The sequence below is a fragment of the Chinchilla lanigera genome, unplaced genomic scaffold, assembly GCF_000276665.1.
Source record: "Chinchilla lanigera isolate Chin_1 unplaced genomic scaffold, ChiLan1.0 scaffold00050, whole genome shotgun sequence".
NCBI classification, from domain to species: domain Eukaryota; kingdom Metazoa; phylum Chordata; class Mammalia; order Rodentia; family Chinchillidae; genus Chinchilla; species Chinchilla lanigera.
The window spans coordinates 5,001,041-5,014,065 of record NW_004955451.1 but is presented as its reverse complement, the minus strand read 5'-3'; the positions used below and the strand labels follow the sequence as shown (position 1 = coordinate 5,014,065).

Here is a 13,025-nt window from a genome sequence, read left to right as displayed (position 1 = left end):
GTGTGGTGCTGCGGTCCGCAGCTCTGGCAGCTGGAGCAGGGGGAGCTCAGGAGAGAAGATGGAGGACGCCAGGGTCTGGCGCTGGCCGCCTGGGCACAGCTGGGCCGTTTCGCGTGACTCGGACTCGGTGCCCAGCAGCGTCGCTTCCGTGTCAGACCCTCAGCGAAGGACACAGGCCTTAGCGGGCACCAGGCTCTTAAGTCACATGCAGCACTGCCCCCACCTCCAAACTGGGGGACGTCCCTTCGACCTCATCTCTCCTCTTTGGCATTTCATCCCTGGCAGGCTAAGCTCTCGCTCTCGCTAAGCCATGCCATCGCCCTCTGAATGGCCTTCCAATTCAAGCCGGGAATCCCACTGGGGTGCAGCCTTAGATCCTCCCAGTACTGAGGGAAACACTTCCCACGCTTAGAGATGTCATTACTGGGTTATTCTTGAGTGAAGGGCTGAGCTTCCTCTCCTCCCCTTCACTCCAGATATGAAGTGAAATTCTATCCCCAAACCCTTCCTCTCCCGCCAAAATAACCACAAACAAAAAATAAAAACAAGTGAGAAAGTATAGACAAAAAATTATTTTAGTCTTTTAGTACAGTCTCCTTTCTTCTGCACCCCGCAAAACAAAAATCAAACTTGTGTTTGGGCAGCATCAAGAGATGTCACTGAGGTGACTCCATCCTGTTTGCAGTTCCAAGTCTTCTGTGTAGATGTCACTGTTACCGGAACTTTGTAGATGAGGAGTTTATATGATGATGTCCTGAACGTTTTCTATCCTTTCCTCACATAGAAGTAATTACTGGGAATATCAGAGACAAGCTATTATTAAACAAGTGTCTCCAGTCCAAAAAGTCAGTGGTGGGGAACTGAGGGGACAGGCTATATCAATGGTATTTTTATAAACTTAAAAAGATTCTCAGATGAACACATTACTTCAATCATGAACATCTTTCAAAATCAGCTGACTCTCATCCCCTCCATTTATTCCCCTCCAGTCACTTCTAATGAAGGTCATCACCTCCAACTTCCCCAAATACATACACAATTCAATTAATATGGCTGCAGATAAAAGAGGTATGGTAATTTGATAGTCTGTTTCTTTTTCAGTCAGTACACAAGTATATCCCCCCTCCCACTCTTTCCTTCCATCAGTCACCAGAATAAAGGGGCTGGAAAACGTTGGTCTGGTTCCTTTTAGAGCTGATTCCCCATTGGATACTGCCCGGAGGCCATGGGGATGAATGAGAAGTTCTGCAGTTTGGATCGGTAGCAGAAGCAGGTAACACATCAGGGTCAGCCTAGGAGGGGAACAGAAAATGACGAAGAGTTTCTGATACATTCCTCAGCTAAACTCCCACAGTGACTGCTGTGTGTCTCCTATAAATGTTCATTTGTCACCTTTGGAAAGAAAATGGTTTAGGAAGCCTAAGTTTATGTATACATGCAAACTAAAGAAGGGACGAAGACGTAAATCTAAGGAATTAGCAAAGTAAACTGAGATCTTCATGTTTTTTGCTCTGACCTTGAACACTGCATATCTTTTTATTTTCATTCAGTGGACAGTGTCCGCTGTTCCTCTGCCTTAACACATTCACTTTGAGGTCCTTGTACTGCATTCTCCTGTTTTCAGGATATAGCCTCTTCTCCTTAGCTCCTGTCTTTCAAACAGTGGTGCTGAGGCTGGAGGATCACCTCAAGTTTGAGGCCAACCTGGTCTACATAATGAGTTCAAGGCCAGCCTGGGCTACAGAGTAAGACCCTGTCTCAAAAAAATAAAATAAAATAAAATAAAAACCAAGCAAACAAACTGTGGTGAAAATGAAGCTTCAGGATTTGGAAAACTAGCACATAATAACATTTTTATTCCCTTTTTTCTTTCCACACAAGGTCTTACTGTATAAAATCCAGGCTGGCCTTGAACTATGTAGCCCAGGGCTGGTTGCAAACCCATGGCAATCCTCTTGCCTCAGCCTCCCATGTGCTGGGATTATAGGCATGAGCCACCAAGCCCAGCTTGAATATCATTTTTCTAATGACAGCATTGTGGAGTCTCTTAAGCTTCTTAAAGTCTAGAAGACCTTTTCCTAGCAATCTTTCTCATAGCATCTCTGGGAAAGAGTTGCCCCAGTAGCAGGAAGTAGAGGTGCAATGAAGAAGTCCCATTCTCATTACTGAAGAGCCAGAATTCAGAAGTATCACTTTTCTTCAGGAAAATGACTATTTTTGTCTTCTATTCATAAACAAAATCAGAATTTCTGATTTTCCCCAAACTCCCTTAAAAGAAAATTAACCTTCTAAATTCAGATGAAATTTTAAACATCAAAAACTTTCTGGGTGGAAAATACCCAAAAGTTTGGAACAAGGACTCAACAACAATGAACTCCAACTCAAACCAGTAGGTTCAAAAACTCCATCTATAGAAAGGACATTTTTACCTTTAGGACAGTACCTTTAACCACAAAGAAAATGAGCTCCTCCCTCAGGCCAGCTTCCACAGATAATATATATTTGTCAAAAGACAACAGATATCTATATTTCTATCTTATCTATCTAATAAATTTATCTCAATTAAAATCACCTTTCAGTGAGTAAAGGAATGTTACCTTCAAACACAATGAGTACCCAAAATATTCATTGTTTAAGTAAACAATATGGTACCTACCACCATCTAACAGGTCAGATGCCCAACTCACCCTATTCAGATTCTCCTCCTCCACCCCAAGTTGAATGCTGTCTCACCTTTCTGGGCCTGTTTCATCATCTAAAAATGAGAACAAAAATACCCCCTGACAGGGGCAAACCCGTGGACAAAGTGAGAAATATATGTAAGGCTCTTAGAACATTCTTGAAATGTAACAGTGCTAAGCAAATATTTCTACTGATGCTGTTGAGTGCTTCTAGATTAACTTTGGGGTTGGAACTCAGCTTATCTGCGGAGACAGTAAATTAGCCTTCATACTTTAGGCAACAGGTTTTCTTTCTGCCTCTCTCATTCAAAGTGCCCTAAGGTAAATGGCCAAAGGGCTGACACTTGACAGAGGAAGATGCCTATTAAGATTTGTTTTTCTGGCGGGGCGTGGTGGTGCAGGCCTGTAATCCCAGCCCTTGGGAGGCTGAGGCAGGAGGATCACTGTGAGTTTGAGACCAGCTTGGGCTGCAAAGTGAGCTCAGAGCTAACCTAAACTGTACAGCAAGGTCCTGTCTCAAAAAGACAAAAAAAAAAAAAACAAGATTTGTTTTTCTAAAGACAACATTTAGCAAATAGGGTATAGTATTTGAAAGCAACAGGCTATTTCCTTCCTAGTTAGGAAAGAGTTTTAAAGTTGTGTAGGTATATTAAGGATCTAGATTAGACTTAGAATTTTAGGAACATAATGAAATTCTGCAGCCGCACATGGTGGCACATGCTTGTAATCCAAGCACAAAGGAGGCTGAGGCAGGAGGACTGTAGCAAGTTCGAGGCCAGCCTGGGCTACAAAGTGAGCTCAAGGCCAGCATGAACTATAGCGAGACCCCGTCTCAACCCCGCCACCCCAAAAACAAAAAAAACCCAAGACAGTAATATTTTAAATACCAAAAACCACTAGCCAGAAAGGTTACCCTTCAATAGCAGCCTCAATGCAATCAAGAAGAAGCACACTCATACCAGACCAAAAAGACCACCACTCTTTCATCCCCACCAAAACACTCCTAGGATTCTCTGGGAAGAAAGCACAATCTCCCGTCCCACCACGTTCCCTCTGGGTTGGATAGTCACAGTAAGAGTTTAAAGCCACATGCCTGTGGTCCATGCTGTCATCCAAAGTTGCTTTTGTATTTTGATTCTGCTACCTAAAGTATCATCACTAGATGTCTATTTTAACTACTTGGGAAGGTGAGAAGGGGAAACAATAATTTTCCTGAATACCTATTTAAATTCCTTGTCAGATGGAACTTTCACAGACAAAAGGATAGGGAACAAGCCTACCCATTTTCCAAGTAGACAGTTCAAATTGTAGTTGAGGGTTCTTAATTAAAACTATTGTTTCTAAAAAGGTTCATACACTCAAGATTCTAAAAATGAGTCCAAAGTCACCAACACATTTATCACATTAACTTTTCTTGGCTGGGGCAAAGTCAATGCTAAAACTATCAGTTTCATCCATAAAGCATTTGTTTAAAAATACTAACTTCCATTTTACAACTCTTGAATGACTTGACAGAGAATACCTAACAAGTAGCAAGCAAAATAGCATAACCACGAGCAGGAAAGAAACCAAGACAGGTCAAAAATACACCAAGAAATTCAATACAACTGCAAAACACACTCATGGGCACCAACATTTCTGCTTTGGACACCTGTCCCTCAGTGCCCTTAGATGCCCGAGGCCTGGGGTAATGGTTGAGCTTGAAAAAGAATTGACACTTAACAGTCACACATACTTGGCAGGCCTGAAGCAAACTACAAAGCTTAGCATCAGTTACAACATTGTGCTCAACGTCAAAAACATTAAATCCTTACACAAAGTTATTCTGATATGAGCCGAGGATATAGCCCAGCGCCACAGCACCTGACTGGCAAGTGTAGGTTGTTAGTTTGATTCCCAATACCAAACAACAACAACAAAAAACCCACAAAGTTATTCTGATATAAAGGTGAACCTCTTCTCAGTATTATAGCACCCACCCCAAACACATTAACAAAGAGGGGTGTAATGACACTAAATGAGTTCCAGGCCAGCCTGGGCTAAATAGTGAGTTTGAGGCCAGCCTGCACTACATGGTGAGACTCTGCCTCAAAAAACAAAGCCAGGCATGGTTGTGCATGCTGTAATCCCAGCACTTATGAGGCTGAGGCAGCAGGTTTGCTTCAAATTCATTAGCCTGGGCTACGTGGCAAGACCCTGTCTCAAAAACCAAAATCCAAAAAAGCTAAACTTAAAAAAAAAAGAAAAAGCCTATGCTGCTCATGTGCAAAAAAATTATTAATTGTAATGCCTGCCCAAATGTCCCTATGAAGAGTAGGGTGAGGCAAGAATCTAGTGAATATGCTTTACCCAAAGTCCCACAGAAACATGCCAGTTTCTTCTCCATTGGGCCAATTTGATGTTCAGATGGAGGTTTCTCCATTCCTGGAAGTGAAAGGAATAGGGAGTATTGAAACACATATTGAGGAATTTACATTGTAGGTTCCCTGTGAAAGAAGTGAGCAGCAGTGACTTGACACTGTAACATCACAAACCCAGCCAGACTAGCTAGGCATGTTGGTGCACGCCTGTAATCCCAGCACTGGGTCTAAGGCAGGAGGATCACTGTGAGTTTGAAGTCAGGCTGCACTATATAATGAGTTCAAGGCCAACCTGAACATAGGAAGATCCTGTCTCAAAACATAAACAAAAACAAGAACAACACAAGACTAGCCAGACTTAGCTTTGGGGAGCCTGCTCCATTCTAAAAAGCAGATGGCAACACAAGAGGACAACCTAACATCTGGTTAAGATTTCTGACAAAGAAATTAGCTCTATTAAGAATACCTCTTGACCTTGAGTCTCTGACCTAAAGGCTCCCTAAAGTTCTATAATTGTTCATCTGATCCAAGTATAAAAGTGTTTTGTTTTGTTTTTTTTCTTGTACCAGGAATCAAACTCAGGACCTTGTGCTTGCCAGGCAGGTGCTTATGCCACTGAGCTATATCCCTGGCCCCAAGCATAAAAGTGAAGGGGCCCACGTAAGGATATCTGAAGCTCAGCATAGGGACAATAACTATTAAGCATTTACTCTTAAATTGTGAATAATACATCAAGCTTACTTGCCATTGTCCACAAATATCACTGCTCTTGGTTGCCTTTGCATAGTCTGCTAGGTCTGAAGAAACAAGAGCAATATTCCAGAGGACAGGATTCTGACCTGATGAACAATTTCCTAAGGTACATAGGGAAGAATCTAGGTTTTCCTTTGAAGTACCTTTGGTCTCCTTAACAAAGTATGCAAGGCTATGGTCAATTAGCTGACAAACTACTGAGCCCTCTACCCCAAGGGTCTGACCATGCCTTGCTTCATTTTACCAACCTTAGGGTGGTCCCCCATCCCCAAGCTTCCAGCTGTTTCCTCTTCTCCAGCTTTGTTTTTTTCTCCACCTCCTTTCACTTTCCTCTTTCATACAGCAATGAATGCTCACAGAACAGATGGTAAGTAGTCAGTGAAGCTAGGGAAAACACCTCCTGTGTATCAGGTATAAAACCAGCTATGTAGCGGGCTGGCTTGGAACTCACTAATGTAGCCCAGGCTGGCCTCCAACATACAGCAATCCTCCTGCCTCAGCCTCCTGAGTGCTGGGATTACAGGCATGCAACACCACGCGCAGCTAGTAATTTGTATTTTAGATGGGAAAGGCAGAATATATTATTCCTCACATATGAAAGAACAGTTTCAGATCAATTTATTAAGCTAGATATACAATATGGGAGGAAAAAAATCCCTAAAATATTTCTTAAGGACAAGAGGGTTATTTGCATCAGGATCTCCCACAGTCAAACTAATACTGAAGCTCGAAGAAATCTCATATATGTTCAAGTTTATTTAGCTGAAGCAGTCACTCTGATTACCTAAGCAAACCACGGGGTCTACGTTAGTACTAAAATCTGTATTCTGGTATGATTAGTCCACTTACCAGAGAACTATGAAAATTCAATGTTTACCTGACTATTAAAGGAGTACATGTAGGGTTGGGGTGTAGCTCAGTAGTAGAATGCTTAGTTACCATGCCCATGACCTTTGGTCCAATCCCCATCAAAAATAATTATATAAACAAAGCAAACAAAAAAACCCAAACAAACCACATCTTGCACCAGTTTTGGGACAGAAACTCGTGAGAAAGCCAAGAGGAGAGAAGGGAAAGGGGCACCTCAAGGCCAACATCTTGAATCACTGGTGTATTCTTGGGAGCCTGAAGAGCCAGGGTAAACACTCAGCCTTAAGACATAGCACACAGATGACATCTAAAGAGAAACAGCTTAACCATAGACCCAAACCTAGGCCATGATGAGAATTCCAACATTAAACAATACACTCAGCATTTTAAAAGGTCAGCCAGGACATCCTATCCACAACTTTCCAGTTCAAAATGAATTTCAATAGGCTTGAAGACAAAACAAAGATCTCTTCCCACAGGCAAAAAAAGAGGTTCATATGTAGAACTGTCTCAGAACTATTATGGAAATGTTATTCCAGTAAATATTGAGCACTTACTAATTCTCAGGAGCTATACTGACTCCTGGAAATACTTTTAAGGATCTTCTCCAATGGAGAACTCAAGACTCATAAAGAAATAATTATAAGCCAGTTAGCCATACACGCTTGTACAAAGTGATTGAGAGCACTGGAAAGGAAAGAAATTTTAAAGGGCATATTTTCTCCTTAATACCAAAATCTGAGACTTCATCTTACTAGCTGTCCCATAAGAAATAGCTTTGACACCTAAAATTGTTGAATATAAAACTGATTCTAACAGCTGAGAATGTAGTTCAGTGGTAGTGGCTAGCATTTGTAAGGCCCTGGGTTCAATCTCTAGCACCAAAAAGCCAACCAGGCAACCAACCAACCAAACCAAAAAACAACAAAAAAAACCTGGTGGTAGGAGGCAGCACAGGCTAAGTATAACGCAAACATTTTTACTGCAATCTGGAAAGTGCATTTGCCACACACTGACTTAATATTTACCTAAGCCAGGCAGGTTGGCACACACCTGTAGTCCCAGAACTCAAGAGGCTGAGGCAAGAGGATCACAAGTTAAAGGCCAGCCTAGCTTACATAGTGAGACCCTGTCTCAAAAAGCCAAAAAAGCTGGACATGGTGGTGCACGCCTATAATCCCAGTACTCAGGTGGCTGAGGCATGAGGATTGCTGTGAGATCGAGGCCATCCTGAGCTACACAGAGTTCAAGCCCAGCCTGAACTACATAGGGAGACCCTGTCTCAAAAAAAAAAAAAAAAAAGCTAAAAAATTATAGTAATAACATTTATCTACTGCAGTGGTAACAATTCAGTCTGGTTTTGCTTTTGCTTCTGTGGTTCCAGTTTACTAATACAAAGTTGTTTAACTGTATACTCAGCTACTAAATGCAAATATCTGTAGAAATTCACCGGTCCTGTGTTCTCTTGTACGCTAATATCTTTTGTGGGGTTGCTGTCTAGTAACTGAGGACCACTTTGTGACCCACTGGCCTGTGGGAGCAGTTTGACTAGAAAGGGTCAAAAGGAGGCAAGGGCTTCTGAGGGCCGGCTGTGCACTGTACATTGGAAAGCCAGGAAGCCAAGTATCCCACTGTCTTGGGCGTAGGCTCTGGGCCATAAGCCACTCTAACAAGATGAAGTAGTTTGGAACAGTCCCCAGCTCCCAGGATAAGAACATCAAAGATGGCACCATGGGACACCCTGGTGGCATCAGGTAGCTATTACACGTGGTGTCCACAGATTTCCATTACAGGTGGTGTTCACAGATTCTCCCCTCAAAAAAACTCTCAGGTAGAAAGAGAGAGGGGCTTTAAAAAGTAGTATGGTTTTTTGAAAAAGGCAATATGGTAGTGAATATAAGACTTGCATTCAAATTTTGAACCTGCCACTTTAAAATCTTAGGCTTTTTCCTCAATGTGAAAAATGAGACTAATAGCACTTAAGGGTTAAAATGAGTCAAAGTACTTTGTAGAACAGGCATTACTTTAAGGAAACAACAGGTATTTGTCTTATGGTCTTGCACTTTTTTCCACAAAAAGTTTCCACTAAAAAGGTAGCAAGACATGAATCTTTAAGATTACTACTAAGCCCAATCTGATCAGAGGATCACCTGCATCTCATATCTAAACTACACAGCATACTTGCCTCAGATTTTGCTACTATACTAGCCCCCAAAGAGTTCTCTATATAGCTAGAAGGAACAAAATGCACATGAAACAATGATCAAGTACAGCTTAAAGTGGCTATGTAAATACAAGCACATGTAACACTATATTAACATGCTGAATTAGAAATAAAGTACAATCAGTTCAAGAATAACTGAGTTGAGGGGAGGGGGCATAAAAATGTGGTCTGTACATGTAACAACTCCCCATGATGAATGTAATCATTATGTACTGCAAACATGTACTAATAAAAATTAAAAATTTAGCCAGGTATGGTAGCACACGCCTGTAATCCCAGCACTCAGGAGCCTGAGGCAGGATCGTTACAAGTTCAAGACCAGCCTGGGCTACAAAGTGAGCTCAAGGTCAGCCTGAACTGTATAGCGAGACCCTGTCTCAAAAAGACAAAAATAAATAAAAAATTTAAAAATTAGGCTGGGCATGATGGTACGCATGACTGTAATCCCAGCACTTGGGAGGTTAAGTAAGAATTGCTATAAATTCAAGGCTAGCTTGGATTACATAGTGAGTTCAAGGACCACCTGAACTACATAGAAGATCCTGTCTCAAAAAAAAGCCAGGTGTGTTGGTGTACACACCAACACTCAGGAGGCTGAGGAAGGAAGATCCCCACGAGTTCAAGGCCAGCCTGGGCTACAAAAGGAGCTCAAAGCCAGCCTGAACGGCATAGTGAGACCCTGTCTCAAAAAAAAAAAAAAAAAAAATTCAGTCATTAGCTGATCAGGAAGAGCCAGAACTTTTAATAGCTAAAAGGAGTGGAGCTACTTGTAGGTTCTAGCAGTGATGGTGATGGACCCTTTGTGCTTTCAATGATACAAACAGCCTGCTGTGGCCTGCATGTTACCACTGGCTAGGGCATAGAGTTAACATGTTTGTAATGGGGCCATAATCTGAATGTCTCATTGCCAGGCAGCTTGATTCACACATGACTGTCTCAAGGGCAGCTTGTACCACTGGTAGAACAAATGGATCTAGTCACTTTTATCAGTCTTTTTAATAAAATTAATAAAAAGCCAGCTGATGGGACAATCATGCATGTACTACAGGTGTTTTAAGCCAGTGAGAATGTGTTAAAGCTATCTGCCAATTAAAGAACAAAATAACTCAAACTCAATGAGAAATCTTCAGAGATTTTCACTGAGGCAGAGCCAATAAATTCAGTCAACTGAAGACTTGCTAGGGGCTGGGCATTTAGCTCAGCGGCACAGCGCCTGCCTGGCAAGCGCAAGGTCGTGAGTTCGATTCCTGGTACTGGAAACAAACAAACAACAACAACAACAAAAAATCAGAAGACTTGCTTTCAAAGAATCAAGCTCAAGAAAAAAAATGACGGGGCTGGGGATTCAGCTCAGCGGCACAGTGCCTGCCTGGCAAGCGCAACATCATGAGTTTGATTCCCAGTACTGGAAAAAATACCAAAAAAAAAAAAAGATATAGAGAAGATCCAAGAGGAGTTGCTTAGTCTTCAAGGAGACAACACTAATTCTTGGTAATCTATACTGAAATAAGCATGCACAGCTTACAACAAAACTTTTCTACATTCAAAGTCCAGTTTTTGGAACATGTACCTTCTCAGGTTGCACATGGTGGCACGTGCCTGTAATCCCCACACTGAGAAGGCTGGGGTAATCACTGCATTTGATTATCAGCCTGGCCTATACTATGAGTTCAAAACCATCCTGTAGGGGCCAGGGAGATAGCTCAGTGGCACAGCACCTGCCCAAAAAGCACAAGGTCCTGAGTTCAATTCCTGTACCCCCCTCTAAAAAATTATCCTGAACTACATAGTGAGACCATGTCTTAATCCCTCCCCCCCCCGCCAAAAAAAAACCCACACCAAACATAACACTCTTCCAATTGGGCTTAGGCTAGCATTTAAATTTGAATTTCCTGGCTTCACATCTAATGAGCAATTATTTCATCAAAATTAGGATTTAAATTTAGGATTAAATTTAAAAATCATTTAAATAATCCAATTAACGAGTATTTTGTAAAGCAAGACTTCTGTAGCACTTTGCTTTTCAGGGAGTATGAGGTCATTTTTACCTCTTGTCAAAATTTATTACACTGTTAGCATTATACTTGGCTCACTGGGACATATAGGTATTACAAAATTCTATTGAATCCAAACATTTAACTCACAGAAAATTCAACAGTAGTAAGAAATTGCAAGGAAACTAAATGCATGTTGTTGGAAAGAGGTATTAAAGGGCATCAGCAGCCTTCTTTTTATTTTATTTTATTTTATTTTATTTGGTACTGGGAATTGAACTCAGGACCTTGCACTTGCCTGGCAGGCACAACAGCCTTCTTTTTAAAGATTCAGGAATGAAAGTATGACTTAAGCCAAATCTTTGAGAATGTTCAGTTTGACAAAGCTAAAAGACTGCTGGGTGTGTGTGTGTGTGTGTGTGTGTGTGTGTGTGTGTGTGGACACTATAAGTAGACACACAGAAGCAAAATTTGACATGCCCAACAAAGCAGTCACCAAACCAGAAAATGATTTAAGAATAGTGATAAACTGGAGAAGTAGAAAATAGTCCATCATTGATTCATATGAGGAGAGTGAAGTTTGAGGAAGGTCAGACTTGACACAGGATAAAGACTAGACTTGCTGAGATCAACTTGAAACACTACAGTAAATGTAATGAATTTGGGTATATACGAAGCCAAAAATTTTAGAATGGCAAATGAAGATGGAGAAAGATCCAAATAATAAATTTTTTTAAAATTCTATTTCCCAAGTAAACAAAATCTCTGGTTTAGCCTAAGTCATAGATGCAATGGCACTATGCTTAAATATAGAACTTGACTATCATCTTGCTGCAGTTTACTACCTGGTTTTAGAGGACAAAGGAACTATTTTGGGCCTTGTACAATATGCTCACCTTGTACAATATGCTCAATATTCTACATTGCTAGTATCAAGATGTGGGTAACACATAACTCCCAGTTACTCAGTCTAAAACTTTCAAGTCTCATTTAAAGGATGTAGGCTATTGTTTAGCCGATCCTTCAGTCTATTCCGATAACTTACCCCAAACTTCCATAAAGGCTCCCTAACCCCCAGCACCTCATAGAACACTTTTGCCAAGCCGTCAGCATCTTTCCAGTATAAATTTAGCTCTTCTAAGGGAACCCTAGATTCTCATTTGTAGCTTCTGAGTGCCTTTTGGACAAGTTCAACTGTTAGACACCAGAGCTAACATTTTTACGACTGAGGTTAGGCTCTGTCCAATTTACATAAATCCACAACTACCATCTGTAGCCTCCTGCACTTTAGTTTAGTACTCAAGGAATTTTATGTGATCAGTTTCCTCTCTCCTAAAACAAAACCCCGTCTAATTTGTCCATTTTGGCATTTTCTTATTCAAAACACACGTTTGTAACAGTTTTAATGTGATTATTTTCATACCCACCTTCTTGATGTCAAATACCCACAACTTTATGGTACTGGAGAATGAACCCTGGGCTCCACACCTGCTAGGCATGCATTCTACCACTAAATTACACTTCCATCTTTTGAGCCTAAAAACTTTAATACAGTATTTAGTTTTAGGGACAAAGAGGCGAGTTTATCCTTTCTGATTTTAGTAAAATAAACTTGGAGACATCGGGGTGACAGAAATGGCAAATGCCAAACTCATTCTCAATAAACTCAAGCTCTTAAAATAACATTAAAAAAAAACACTATCAAAGCTCAAAAGACCCGTGTAAACTTTTCCCCCAAGGTGCTGGGGTGTGGGCTATAGTGTCTGGTTTTATACTTTTAAAATCAAATCTCAAAGGCCTGAGAAATGAGAGCTAACTTGACAAGGTTTTTAAAACTATTAAAAGCCACTGAGCAATAAGAAGAAGTTATACTAGTATTATCACTCCTACATCTGCTTCACACTGGTGATAAAAAGGCCCTTTAAAATTTTTCCTGCTACATGATCAATGTTTTTTGTCGCCCATTTATCCCTGTACACAATCTTACACCTGACTTCACTACTTCCTACCTAGATGACACAGTAGACAAAAAAAAAAAAAAAAAAAAAAAGCAGATGCAAATCTTTAGCATTTCAGACATGTTTCTGATTTACAGAAGTAGAGTACCTACAAAGGTAAGCACTACTCAAAACCTTAGTACACC

The 13,025-nt window shown here is 40.9% G+C and overlaps 1 long non-coding RNA gene across 2 annotated transcripts; it reads right to left on the bottom strand.

The window, feature by feature from the left end:
• Positions 1–559: 559 nt before the first annotated feature.
• LOC102004996 lies at positions 560–5,303 on the bottom strand. 2 transcript variants are annotated; one of them, XR_001235984.1, is made up of 3 exons: positions 5,031–5,303; positions 1,151–1,292; positions 560–793 (listed from the first exon to the last, which is right to left on the bottom strand). It is a non-coding gene; the product is annotated as an uncharacterized LOC102004996 (long non-coding RNA). The 2 variants fall into 2 exon arrangements; XR_262579.2 differs by lacking the exon at positions 5,031–5,303 and having other exon boundaries at positions 1,151–2,675.
• Between the last annotated feature and the right edge of the window lie 7,722 nt (positions 5,304–13,025).